General features: G+C 36.5%; 1 protein-coding gene across 4 annotated transcripts in view; it reads right to left on the reverse strand.

The window, feature by feature from the left end:
• The window catches only part of LOC137421785 (myelin transcription factor 1-like protein), a 253738-nt gene that overhangs the window by 69693 nt on the left and 169464 nt on the right, over positions 1-14581 (reverse strand). The window lies entirely within an intron of this gene.

The following is a 14581-nucleotide window of genomic DNA, read 5'->3' on the forward strand; positions in this document are numbered from 1 at the left end:
CCGTCCTCCCCCTCCCTTCCCCCTCCACCCTACCCCCCTCCACCCTACCCCTCCCCTTCTCCCCTCCCCCTCCCCTTCTCCCCTCCCTTTTCCCCCTCCCCCTCCCTTTTCCCCCTCCCCCTCCCTTTTCCCCCTCCCCCTCCCTTTTCCCCTCCCCCCTTCCCCTCCCTTTTCCCCCTCCCCCTCCCCTCCCCCTTCCCCTCCTTTTCCCCCTCCACCTCCCCCTTCTTTTCCCCCTCCCCCTCCCCCTCTACCTCCCCCTACCCCTCTCCCTCCCCCATCCCCCTCCCCCCTCCGTCCTCCCCCTCCACCCTACCCCCTCCACCCTACCCCCTCCCCTTCTCCCCTCCCCCTCCCTTTTCCCCCTCCCCCCCACCCTTCTCCCCTCCCCCCCTCTTCTCCCCTCCGCCCCCGTTCCCCTCCCCTCCCCCGCCCGGCAATGCCGGGTACTTCTGCCGGGTCCCTCCCCCCTCCCCCTCCCCCCCTTCCTCCCCCCTCCACACAATAAAATCACCACTGAGGTTAATAATAAAATCACCACTGAGGTTGATAATAAAATCACCACTGAGGTTGATAATAAAATCACCCCTAAGGTTTATAATAAAATCACCCCTGAGGTCGATAATAAAATCACCACTGAGGTTGATAATAAAATCAGCACTGAGGTTGACAATAAAATCACCACTGAGGTTGATAATAAAATCACCACTGAGGTTGATAATAAAATCACCACTGAGGTTGATAATAAAATCACCACTGAGGTTGATAATAAAATCACCACTGAGGTTGAAAATAAAATCACCACTGATGTTGATAATAAAATCACCACTGAGGCTGATAATAAAATCACCCGTGAGGTCAATAATAAAATCACCACTGAGGCTGATAATAAAATCACCCATGAGGTCAATAATAAAATCACCACTGAGGCTGATAAAATCACCCGTGAGGTCAATAATAAAATCACCACTGAGGTTAATAATAAAATCACCACTGAGGTTGATAATAAAATCACCACTGAGGTTGATAATAAAATCACCACTGACATTGACAACAAAATCACCACTGCGGTTGATAATAAAATCACCACTGAGGTTAATAATAAAATCACCACTGAGGTTAATAATAAAATCACCACTGAGGTTAATAATAAAATCACCACTGAGGTTGATAATAAAATCACCACTGAGGTTTATCATAAAATCACCACTGAGGTTTATCATAAAATCACCACTGAGGTTGAAAATAAAATCACCACTGATGTTGATAATAAAATCACCACTGAGGCTGATAATAAAATCACCCGTGAGGTCAATAATAAAATCACCACTGAGGCTGATAATAAAATCACCCATGAGGTCAATAATAAAATCACCACTGAGGCTGATAAAATCACCCGTGAGGTCAATAATAAAATCACCACTGAGGTTAATAATAAAATCACCACTGAGGTTGATAATAAAATCACCACTGAGGTTGATAATAAAATCACCACTGACATTGACAACAAAATCACCACTGCGGTTGATAATAAAATCACCACTGAGGTTAATAATAAAATCACCACTGAGGTTAATAATAAAATCACCACTGAGGTTAATAATAAAATCACCACTGAGGTTGATAATAAAATCACCACTGAGGTTGATAATAAAATCACCACTGAGGTTGATAATAAAATCACCACTGAGGTTAATAATAAAATCACCACTGAGGTTAATAATAAAATCACAACTGAGGTTAATAATAAAATCACCACTGAGGTTAATAATAAATCACCACTGAGGTTAATAATAAAATCACCACTGAGGTGATAATAAATCACCACTGAGGTTTATAATAAAATCACCACTGAGGTTAATAATAAAATCCCCACTGAGGTTGATAATAAAATCACCACTGAGGTTTATAATAAAATCACCACTGAGGTTAATAATAAAATCACCACTGAGGTTGATAATAAAATCACCACTGAGGTTGATAATAAAATCACCACTGAGGTTGATAATAAAATCACCACTGAGGTTAATAATAAAATCACCACTGAGGTTGATAATAAAATCACCACTGAGGTTTATCATAAAATCACCACTGAGGTTAATAATAAAATCACCACTGAGGTTGATAATAAAATCACCACTGAGGTTGATAATAAAATCACCACTGAGATTGATAATAAAATCACCACTGAGGTTGATAATAAAATCACCACTGAGGTTAATAATAAAATCACCACTGAGGTTGATAATAAAATCACCACTGAGGTTAATAATAAAATCACCACTAAGGTTGATAATAAAATCACCACTGAGGTTGATAATAAAATCACCACTGAGGTTAATTAAAAAATCACCACTGAGGTTTATCATAAAATCACCACTGAGGTTAATAATAAAATCACCACTGAGGTTGATAATAAAATCACCACTGAGGTTAATAATAAAATCACCACTGAGGTTAAGAATAAAATCACCACTGAGGTTGATAATAAAATCACCACTGAGGTTGATAATAAAATCACCACTGAGGTTAATAATAAAATCACCACTAAGGTTGATAATAAAATCACCACTGAGGTTAACAATAAAATCACCACTGAGGTTTATAATAAAATCACCACTGAGGTTAATAATAAAATCACCACTGAGGTTGATAATAAAATCACCACTGAGGTTAATAATAAAATCACCACTGAGGTTAATAATAAAATCACCACTGAGGTTAATAATAAAATCACCACTGAGGTTGATAATAAAATCACCACTGAGGTTGATAATAAAATCACCACTGAGGTTGATAATAAAATCACCACTGAGGTTAATAATAAAATCACCACTGAGGTTTATCATAAAATCACCACTGAGGTTGATAATAAAATCAACACTGAGGTTGATAATAAAATCACCTCTGAGGTTGATAATAAAATCACTTCTGAGGTTGATAATAAAATCACCACTGAGGTTAATAATAAAATCACCACTGAGGTTAATAATAAAATCACCACTGAGGTTAATAATAAAATCACCACTGAGGTTAATAATAAAATCACCACTGAGGTTAATAATATAATCACCACTGAGGTTAATAATAAAATCACCACTGAGGTTAATATTAAAATCACCACTGAGGTTTATAATAAAATCACCACTGAGGTTTATAATAAAATCACCACTGAGGTTAATAATAAAATCACCACTGAGGTTAATAATAAAATCACCACTGAGGTTAATAATAAAATCACCACTGAGGTTAATAATAAAATCACCACTGAGGTTGTTAATAAAATCACCACTGAGGCTTATAATAAAATCCCCACTGAGGTTGATAATAAAATCACCACTGAGGTTAATAATAAAATCACCACTGAGGTTGATAATAAAATCACCACTGAGGTTAATAATAAAATCACCACTGAGGTTAATAATAAAATCACCACTGAGTGTGATAATAAAATCACCACTGAGGTTCATCATAAAATCACCACTGAGGTTAATAATAAAATCACCACTGAGGTTAATAATAAAATCACCACTTAGTGTGATAATAAAATCACCACTGAGGTTAATAATAAAATCACCACTGAGGTTAATAATAAAATCACCACTGAGGTTAATAATAAAATCACCACTGAGGTTTATCATAAAATCATCACTGAGGTTGATAATAAAATCACCACTGAGGTTAATAATAAAATCACCACTGAGGTTAATATTAAAATCACCACTGAGGTTTATAATAAAATCACCACTGAGGTTTATAATAAAATCACCACTGAGGTTAATAATAAAATCACCACTGAGGTTAATAATAAAATCACCACTGAGGTTAATAATAAAATCACCACTGAGGTTAATAATAAAATCACCACTGAGGTTGATAATAAAATCACCACTGAGGTTTATAATAAAATCCCCACTGAGGTTGATAATAAAATCACCACTGAGGTTTATAATAAAATCACCACTGAGGTTAATAATAAAATCACCACTGAGGTTGACAATAAAATCACCACTGAGGTTGATAATAAAATCACCACTGAGGTTGATAATAAAATCACCACTGAGGTTAATAATAAAATCACCACTGAGGTTGATAATAAAATCACCACTGAGGTTAATAATAAAATCACCACTGAGGTTAATAATAAAATCACCACTGAGGTTAATAATAAAATCACCACTGAGGTTAATAATAAAATCACCACTGAGGTTGATAATAAAATCACCACTGAGATTGATAATAAAATCACGACTGAGGTTGATAATAAAATCACCACTGAGGTTAATAATAAAATCACCACTGAGGTTTATAATAAAATCACCACTGAGGTTAATAATAAAATCACCACTGAGGTTAATAATAAAATCACCACTGAGGTTAATAATAAAATCACCCCTGAGGTTAATAATAAAATCACCACTGATGTTGATAATAAAATCACCACTTAGGTTCATAATAAAATCACCACTGAGGTTAAAAATAAAATCACCACTGAGGTTAATAATAAAATCACCACTGAGGTTAATAATAAAATCACCACTGAGGTTGATAATAAAATCACCACTGAGGTTGATAATAAAATCACCACTGAGGTTGATAATAAAATCACCACTGAGGTTGATAATAAAATCACCACTGAGGTTGATAATAAAATCACCACTGAGGATGATAATAAAATCACCACTGAGGTTGACAATAAAATCACCACTGAGGTTGATAATAAAATCACCACTGAGGTTAATAATAAAATCACCACTGAGGTTAATAATAAAATCACCACTGAGGTTAATAATAAAATCACCACTGAGGTTAATAATAAATCACCACTTAGGTTGATAATAAAATCACCACTGAGGTTGATAATAAAATCACCACTGAGGTTGATAATAAAATCACCACTGAGGTTGATAATAAAATCACCACTGAGGTTGATAATAAAATCACCACTGAGGTTAATAATAAAATCACCACTGAGGTTGATAATAAAATCACCACTGAGGTTGATAATAAAATCACCACTGAGGTTAATAATAAAATCACCACTGAGGTTAATAATAAAATCACCACTGAGGTTAATAATAAAATCACCATTGAGGTTAATAATAAAATCACCACTGAGGTTTATAATAAAATCACCACTGAGGTTGATAATAAAATCACCACTGAGGTTGATAATAAAATCACCACTGAGGTTAATAATAAAATCACCACTGAGGTTGATAATAAAATCACCACTGAGGTTTATAATAAAATCACTACTGAGGTTGATAATAAAATCACCACTGAGGTTGATAATAAAATCACCACTGAGGTTGATAATAAAATCACCACTGAGGTTGATAATAAAATCACCACTGAGGTTGATAATAAAATCACCACTGAGGTTAATAATAAAATCACCACTGAGGTTAATAATAAAATCACCACTGAGGTTAATAATAAAATCACCACTGAGGTTGATAATAAAATCACCACTAAGGTTGATAATAAAATCACCACTGAGGTTAATAATAAAATCACCACTGAGGTTAATAATAAAATCACCACTGAGGTTTATAATAAAATCACCACTGAGGTTGATAATAAAATCACCACTGAGGTTAATAATAAAATCACCACTGAGGTTAATAATAAAATCACCACTGAGGTTGATAATATAATCACCACTGAGGTTAATAATAAAATCACCACTGAGGTTAATAATAAAATCACCACTGAGTGTGATAATAAAATCACCACTGAGGTTTATCATAAAATCACCACTGAGGTTAATAATAAAATTACCACTGAGGTTAATAATAAAATCACCACTGAGGTTGATAATAAAATTACCACTGAGGTTGATAATAAAATTACCACTGAGGTTAATAATAAAATTACCACTGAGGTTGATTAATAAAATCACCACTGAGGTTGATAATAAAATCACCACTGAGGTTGATAATAAAATCACCACTGAGGTTAATAATAAAATCACCACTGAGGTTTATCATAAAATCACCACTGAGGTTTATCATAAAATCACCACTGAGGTTGATAATAAAATCACCACTGAGGTTGATTAATAAAATCACCACTGAGGTTGATAATAAAATCACCACTGAGGTTGATAATGAAATCACCACTGAGGTTAATAATAAAATCACCACTGAGGTTGATAATAAAATCACCACTGAGGTTGATAATAAAATCACCACTGAGGTTTATAATAAAATCACCACTGAGGTTCATAATAAAATCACCACTGAGGTTAATAATAAAATCACCACTGAGGTTAATAATAAAATCACCACTGAGGTTAATAATAAAATCACCACTGAGGTTAATAATAAAATCACCACTGAGGTTAATAATAAAATCACCACTGAGGTTTATCATAAAATCACCACTGAGGTTGATAATAAAATCACCACTGAGGTTGATAATAAAATCACCACTGAGTGTGATAATAAAATCACCACTGAGGTTGATAATAAAATCACCACTGAGGTTAATAATAAAATCACCACTGAGGTTGATAATAAAATCACCACTGAGGTTGATAATAAAATCACCACTGAGGTTGATAATAAAATCACCACTGAGGTTTATAATAAAATCACCACTGAGGTTAATAATAAAATCACCACTGAGTGTGATAATAAAATCACCACTGAGGTTAATAATAAAATCACCACTGAGGTTAATAATAAAATCACCACTGAGGTTGATAATAAAATCACCACTGAGGTTGAGAATAAAATCACCACTGAGGTTTATAATAAAGTCACCACTGAGGTTGATAATATAATCACCACTGAGGTTCATCATAAAATCACCACTGAGGTTTATAATAAAGTCACCACTGAGGTTGATAATAAAATCACCACTGAGGTTCATCATAAAATCACCACTGAGGTTAATAATAAAATCACCACTGAGGTTAATAATAAAATCACCACTGTGGTTAATAATAAAATCACCACTGAGGTTTATCATAAAATCATCACTGAGGTTGATAATAAAATCACCACTGAGGTTAATAATAAAATCACCACTGAGGTTGATAATAAAATCACCACTGAGGTTTATAATAAAATCACCACTGAGGTTGATAATAAAATCACCACTGAGGTTAATAATAAAATCACCACTGAGGTTTATCATAAAATCATCACTGAGGTTGATAATAAAATCACCACTGAGGTTGATAGTAAAATCACCACTGAGGTTGATAATAAAATCACCACTGAAGTTAATAATAAAATCACCACTGAGGTTAATAATAAAATCACCACTGAGGTTTATCATAAAATCATCACTGAGGTTGATAATAAAATCACCACTGAGGTTAATAATAAAATCACCACTGAGGTTGATAATAAAATCACCACTGAGGTTTATAATAAAATCACCACTGAGGTTGATAATAAAATCACCACTGAGGTTAATAATAAAATCACCACTGAGGTTGATAATAAAATCACCAATGAGGTTTATCATAAAATCACCACTGAGGTTGATAATAAAATCACCACTGAGGTTGATAATAAAATCACCACTGAGGTTGATAATAAAATCACCACTGAGGTTAATAATAAAATCACCACTGAGGTTAATAATAAAATCACCACTGAGGTTAATAATAAAATCACCACTGAGGTTAATAATAAAATCACCACTGAGGTTAATAATAAAATCACCACTGAGGTTGATAGTAAAATCACCACTGAGGTTGATAATAAAATCACCACTGAGGTTAATAATAAAATCACCACTGAGGTTGATAGTAAAATCACCACTGAGGTTGATAATAAAATCAGCACTGAGGTTCATCATAAAATCACCACTGAGGTTTATAATAAAATCACCACTGAGGTTTATAATAAAATCACCACTGAGGTTAATAATAAAATCACCACTGAGGTTTATAATAAAATCACCACTGAGGTTAATAATAAAATCACCACTGAGTTTAATAATAAAATCACCACTGAGGTTTATAATAAAATCACCACTGAGGTTTATAATAAAATCACCACTGAGGTTAATAATAAAATCACCACTGAGGTTGATTATAAAATCCCCACTGAGGTTTATAATAAAATCACCACTGAGGTTAATAATAAAATCACCACTGAGGTTAATAATAAAATCACCACTGAGGTTAATAATAAAATCACCACTGAGGTTAATAATAAAATCACCACTGAGTTTAATAATAAAATCACCACTGAGGTTTATAATAAAATCACCACTGAGGTTTATAATAAAATCACCACTGAGGTTAATAATAAAATCACCACTGAGGTTGGTAATAAAATCACCACTGAGGTTGATAGTAAAATCACCACTGAGGTTGATAATAAAATCACCACTGAGGTTGATAATAAAATCACCACTGAGGTTGATAATAAAATCACCACTGAGGTTAATAATAAAATCACCACTGAGGTTTATAATAAAATCACCACTGAGGTTGATAATAAAATCACCACTGAGGTTGATAATAAAATCACCACTGAGGTTGATAATAAAATCACCACTGAGGTTGATAATAAAATCACCACTGAGGTTAATAATAAAATCACCACTGAGGTTGATAATAAAATCACCACTGAGGTTGATAATAAAATCACCACTGAGGTTAATAATAAAATCACCACTGAGGTTGATAATAAAATCACCACTGAGGTTGATAATAAAATCACCACTGAGGTTGATAATAAAATCACCACTGAGGTTGATAATAAAATCACCACTGAGGTTGATAATAAAATCACCACTGAGGTTAATAATAAAATCACCACTGAGGTTTATAATAAAATCACCACTGAGGTTGATAATAAAATCACCACTGAGGTTGATAATAAAATCACCACTGAGGTTAATAATAAAATCACCACTGAGGTTAATAATAAAATCACCACTGAGGTTGATAGTAAAATCACCACTGAGGTTGATAATAAAATCACCACTGAGGTTAATAATAAAATCACCACTGAGGTTAATAATAAAATCACCACTGAGGTTGATAATAAAATCACCACTGAGGTTGATAGTAAAATCACCACTGAGGTTGATAGTAAAATCACCACTGAGGTTAATAATAAAATCACCACTGAGGTTGACAATAAAATCACCACTGAGGTTGATAATAAAATCACCACTGAGGTTAATAATAAAATCACCACTGAGGTTAATAATAAAATCACCACTGAGGTTGATAATAAAATCACCACTGAGGTTAATAATAAAATCACCACTGAGGTTAATAATAAAATCACCACTGAGGTTGATAATAAAATCACCACTGAGGTTGATAATAAAATCACCACTAAGGTTTATAATAAAATCACCACTGAGGTTTATAATAAAATCACCACTGAGGTTAATAATAAAATCACCACTGAGGTTAATAATAAAATCACCACTAAGGTTTATAATAAAATCACCACTGAGGTTGATAATAAAATCACCACTGAGGTTAATAATAAAATCACCACTGAGGTTAATAATAAAATCACCACTGAGGTTGATAATAAAATCACCACTGAGGTTAATAATAAAATCACCACTGAGGTTAATAATAAAATCACCACTGAGGTTAATAATAAAATCCCCACTGAGGTTGATAATAAAATCACCACTGAGGTTAATAATAAAATCACCACTGAGGTTAATAATAAAATCACCACTGAGGTTAATAATAAAATCACCACTGAGGTTGATAATAAAATCACCACTGAGGTTAATAATAAAATCACCACTGAGGTTAATAATAAAATCACCACTGAGGTTAATAATAAATCACCACAAACACGAAAAAAATGGGAGAAAGCCTCAAACATACCGAATAAACGAATCGTGGAAAAGAGCTCTCTTGTCAATTGCTAAAACAACAACCAAAGGGGAAGTGTGTAAGTTTGTATTTTCTCAGTCTTGGACAAGCGTCCACCTTAAAAAGAAAATTAGCTAAAAAAATAAAAATAAAACGTGGCAATTAACCTTTACCATGTTCCTGACATGGTGGGTATCTACCGACAGTTTGTTCATTAAGATATTGTAGCAATCATAGTCTAAAACGTAATAGTTCAAAACAAATCAAGAATTGACAGAGCAGTGCAGTACAATGCAGTAGTTTCCTTCTTCATTGTAATCATGCCTCCTGATGAAACACCTTTTGAAGGTAGTTCCCTCACATTCTCACTTGGTGCACTGCCATCATCTATGACCAGATGACCTGATGACCTGTGATACCTGAACTTTATTCACTATGAGTGTTATCCAAAAACTGCTGGAAGTATTGCAAGTATACTCAGCAGTGGTTTTGCCTCGACCTGGCAAAACATTACTGCAGTCGCATTGCTGACTAATTGGTGTGACTCAGTGAGACATTTTCTTGCACACTACTCATCACCCAACTGGGGAAAGCCTTGCCACTGACCTGGACAGTCAGCAGACCCAAGTCAGAAGTTCAAATGCTTCAATTAGAGTGAGAGAGAGAGTGAGAGAGTGAGAGAGTGAGAGAGTGAGAGAGTGAGAGAGAGAGTGAGAGAGAGAGTGAGTGAGGGAGTGAGTGAGGGAGTGAGTGAGTGAGGGAGTGAGTGAGTGAGTGAGTGAGTGAATGAGTGAGGGAGTGAGAGTGAGAGTGAGAGTGAGAGTGAGAGTGAGAGAGAGAGAGAGAGAGAGAGAGAGAGAGAGAGAGAGAGAGAGAGAGAGAGAGAGAGAGAGAAGGAACGAAGAACAGAAAAAGAAAGAAAGAGAGAGAGATAGAGAGAGAGGATGGACAGTGGATGAGATGACGCTTTGTGGATAAAGTATAGAAGTGGAAATTTCAAAGAAAATCATCTGTTATGGAGAAATTGGTAGATATGTGGAGTTTGGTTGCATAAGAACAAAAGCTGTGTGTGGGGATGAGTTATCATTTGGTCGCAATGCAATGTGACTGGAAGATGGAGAGTAGGTCCGGCTAAGTTGAGGTTGTGTGTGTGGAATGGCGGTAGGAGCACTGCTGGTAAGGAATGGTGAGCACGAAGTAGAACGTGAGGCAAGCTGAGGCAAGAAGCAAAGAGGTGGTGGTCTAGAAAGACAGATAAAAACAGACCGACAAAGAAGAAAAGAAGGAGGGAAACAAATGGAAAGATGAAAGATGTATGTTGTTTGAGACCAAGGGTGTGATATGAAGGCATGGTGAGGAAGGGAAGGAAAAGAGAAGAAGGGAGGTCGGAAGTGAAAGATAAGTGGTGTTGAGTGTAGCAGAGTTTGCATGAAGGGTGAGGGAGGTGGATGAAGCGGCATTGGAGATGTGAGGGAAAATGGAGTTTGAGGATAACACTGGATGGTAATGTGTTGAAAGATTGTGTGTTTATTTAATCTACATCTATAGTGGATACAAAGGGAACACAACAGGATTGAAGTTGAAAAAGGTTGCAAAATGGTTGTGTAAAAGATGGAAAGAAATATTTAGAAGTCATCATGAATGAAGAAAAAACCCAGATATCAGACAGCTCATTTCTCCATGGATTAATCGGTTCAACTGTAAATTTGAGGTCTTCTAAAAATGTCATGAAAAGTAACAAATGGAATCAAATTTTCAAAGACGAACCGTTTATAATTTGACTATAAAAATGCCAGGGAAGTTTCATCGAGTATAAAGAAAACAAGCGTTATGCCTAGGTCCCCCGTCGGTGAAGTGATGCGAGTTGACAAAGTGGAAGACGCAAGGCGGCCATCTTGGATTTTGACGTGGTGACCCAATTTTCAATAGTGCTCTTCCTTATGCGTGGATACACCCACACACCAGATTAGAAGTTAGTAGTTCGTTTATTTTTCAAGATATTTCGCTCACAAGGTTCAGACATATATATGGTGGCGGCCATCTTGGATATTGACGTGGCGACCCAATTTTCAATAGCGTTCTTCCTTATGCCTAGATACACCCACACACCAGATTAGAAGTTGGTACTTCGCTTATTTTTCAAGATATTCCGCTCACAAGGTTCAGACATACATTGCGACGGCCATCTTGGATTTTGACGGGGCGACCCAATTTTAAATAGCGTTCTTCCTATGCATAGATACACCCACACACCAGATTAGAAGTTAGTAGTTCGTTTATTTTTCAAGATATTCCGCTCACAAGGTTCAGACATACATGGCGACGGCCATCTTGGATTTTGACTTGTTGACCCAATTTTCAATAGCGTTCTTCCTTATGCCTGGATACACCCACACACCAGATTAGAAGTTGGTACTTCGCTTATTTTTCAAGATATTCCGCTCACAAGGTTCAGACATACATGGCGGCGGCCATCTTGGATTTTGACGAGGCGACCCAATTTTCAATAGCGTTCTTCCTATGCATAGATACACCCACACACGAGATTAGAAGTTAGTAGTTCGTTTATTTTTCAATATATTCCGCTCACAAGGTTCAGACATACATGGCGACGGCCATCTTGGATTTTGACGTGGCGACCCAATTTTCAATAGCGTTCTCCCTTATGCGTAGACACACCCACACACCAGATTAGAAGTTGGTACTTCGCTTATTTTTCAAGATATTCCGCTCACAAAGTTCAGACATACATGGCGGCGGCCATATTGGATTTTGACGTGGGTTGCACCCACACACCAAATTAGAATTCGGTCCTTCGCTTACGCACTCACGCACGGACGGAGGGGAAAACCATAGTCCCCCTTTCGCTCCGCGGTGCGACGGGGGACAATAAATATATCAATGAGCAGTCTGGTGGGTCAAAACAGTTCATGATTGAAAAGAAGGGGAAAAGGTTTTGTGGGGGAAGGATTGGAATTGATAGGGTATACAAGGGTTGAACAAGCAGAAGTGTAATGACGAAATACTGGAAATGAAAGAAAGATACAAATAAAAGTGGTGTTTGAAGATACAAATGAAAGGGTGTCAGACATTTATTTTTTTTCAAATAAATAGATTTAAGAAGATAAGACATAATCTATCTATAATTCCAGTAATCTCTGTCTGTACGTTTGTACGTTTGTACGTCTGTACGTCTGTTTGTCTGTGACCGCTGTTTCTCGACAACCACGGGTCCGATATACTTTTAACTTGCCAGGTATATTGCTGGGGACCCGAGGATGTGCCTTTTCAAGGTTTCATATTAATCGGACAATTACTTACCGAGCTATGTACAAAAAACGATTCAACCAATCAGAGAGCAGCGAACGATCGCGTGTGCCGAACGTGGCGGGCACACTCTGCCTCGGATGGCACATTTGAGAGCGTATTCATTTATTTCACGTTTGCAAACTATGTTGGCGTTAAACTATGTTTTACAACTAATAAAAACGAATTTGCGATTCATTCGCTTTCCTGCGCGTTTGTGTACGCGATGGCGATTTCTTTACCAAACTCCGGAAGCCGTTCGCTTTGGACCGAACCATTGCATGTAAATAGAGGGGGGGGATTGTCACCACTCGCAAGCCGTTCGCTTTGGACCAAACCATTTCATGTAAATAGAGGGGGGGGATATAATTTTAGATATATATATAGTACGGGCATGCCCTAGTCTATCTATAATTCCAGTAATCTCTGTCTGTACGTTTGTACGTCTGTTTGTCTGTGACCGCTGTTTCTCGACAACCACGGGTCCGATATACTTTTAACTTGCCAGGTATATTGCTGGGGACCCGAGGATGTGCCTTTTCAAGGTTTCATATTAATCGGACAATTACTTACCGAGCTATGTCCAAAAAACGATTCAACCAATCAGAGAGCAGCGAACGATCGCGTGTGCCGAACGTGGCGGACACACTCTGCCTCGGACGGCACATTTGAGAGCGTATTCATTTATTTCACGTTTGCAAACTATGTTGGCGTTAAACTATGTTTTAAAACTAATAAAACCGAATTTGCGATTCATTCGCTTTCCTGCGCGTTTGTGCACGCGATGGCGATTTCTTTACCAAACTCCGGAAGCCGTTCGCTTTGGACCAAACCATTGCATGTAAATAGAGGGGGGGGATTGTCACCGTACTCGCAAGCCGTTCGCTTTGGACCAAACCATTTCATGTAAATAGAGGGGGGGGGATATAATTTTAGATATAGATATAGTACGGGCAATGCCCTAGTATGAGGGAATTGAGAGATGTTTAAAAACAAGGTTCCAGAAGACAATGTAAGTGAGAGATAAAATAAGAAGACAAGGTGGATGAAATTAAAAGAAAGGAGAGGAGTGATTAATTATGATCAGCAAAATGAATATTAGGCAATAGGAGCTTCAGAAACAGAAGTAAGAAAAAGGAATCTAAAGGAAAATCATTGGCAGGTGGGGGGGGGGGGGGGGTGGGGGGAGGAGAGGGAATGAATTGAAAGTCAGACATTGAAAGTCAGAAAGACTTTCAAAAGGTCAGAAATAATTGAAAGTCAGATGTGCCACCAGAAGAGTTGCTGGTATGTCTGAAAGTAGTTGGAAGGGGTTACAAAAGGTGAGATAGGAAGCAGATTCGAGGAAAAGCCTGAGAAAAAAAGACCAAAGAGTTTTGAAAGATGTGGTGAGAAAGGGGTTATACTGTATGACCTTCTATGGGAGAGACAAGATGGTTAGGGCAAGAGAAAAGA

Source organism: Myxine glutinosa, chromosome 2 (genome assembly GCF_964187855.1).
Source record: "Myxine glutinosa chromosome 2, kmMyxGlut1.1, whole genome shotgun sequence".
In the NCBI taxonomy this organism is placed as follows: Eukaryota; Metazoa; Chordata; class Myxini; order Myxiniformes; family Myxinidae; genus Myxine; species Myxine glutinosa.